Source organism: Lepidochelys kempii, chromosome 3 (assembly GCF_965140265.1).
Source record: "Lepidochelys kempii isolate rLepKem1 chromosome 3, rLepKem1.hap2, whole genome shotgun sequence".
NCBI lineage: Eukaryota > Metazoa > Chordata > Testudines > Cheloniidae > Lepidochelys > Lepidochelys kempii.
The window spans coordinates 211,178,748-211,179,632 of NC_133258.1; positions in this window are offsets into that span (position 1 = coordinate 211,178,748).

An 885-nucleotide genomic window follows, 5' to 3' on the forward strand; every position below is an offset into this window, starting at 1 on the left:
TCACTTTAATGTCAAGTCTTACTTTCCACATTATTATCCTAATTCATAAGGATTTTTGGTTGCTTGTTTACATATTTACTATGAAATAAGTGATTTTTATGTCCTTACATAGTATTTGTAAGCCTTGCCATTGGGATAAGGCTACTGAACTAAAAAGGTAAACAGGATGAGGCAGTGAAATAGTTGTCTACTCCATAAAGCCTCCATTGCACACACCACGTATTAGAAAATGGTTATAGGGAAAAATCCTGTGCCTGTTTCCTCATCTGTAATGTGGGGATGACAACATTCCTTTGAATTTGTTGAGAGCCTTGCTTAGGAGCTAATCAAGCAATTCCGATGATGATAACACACCACTCCAGTTCTCACACAGATGCCCTGGAAGGCTATTTGTCATGGTGCAGTTAGAAGCTTCAAATACTAATTAATATTTACTGCAAAACTTGTTTGTAGTGCAGACTTTCTGTTCAGTGATTCCAAAAAGCTCTGATCTATAGACAGAATCTGTTCTTTAGTCTACTGGACCAGTAAAGGGTTTGGCCCTGGTCCTGCAAACACTGTGCACAGTGCTCTATGCACACATGCAATTGCTGGGTGTTTCTGGACCCAGGACTGTCCCCAGACCCTGGGACACATGCAGAGAACAGCCGTAAAGCCAGATGGTCACATGGTAACGTTACCAGGGAACTGCTGAGGCGACACTCCGGGGAGCGACTCTGTCCCGCTGGCTGGAGCCTGCAAAACTCCAAATAACCTGAAACCAAAGCTGGAAAGAACCAGGCGGGCATAAGGTGGGGACTACAACTCCCGTGATGCAATGGGGGGATGAGACAGCAATTTTCATGACGCATTGAGCCTCGCCACTCGAACTGCCATGAGATATCG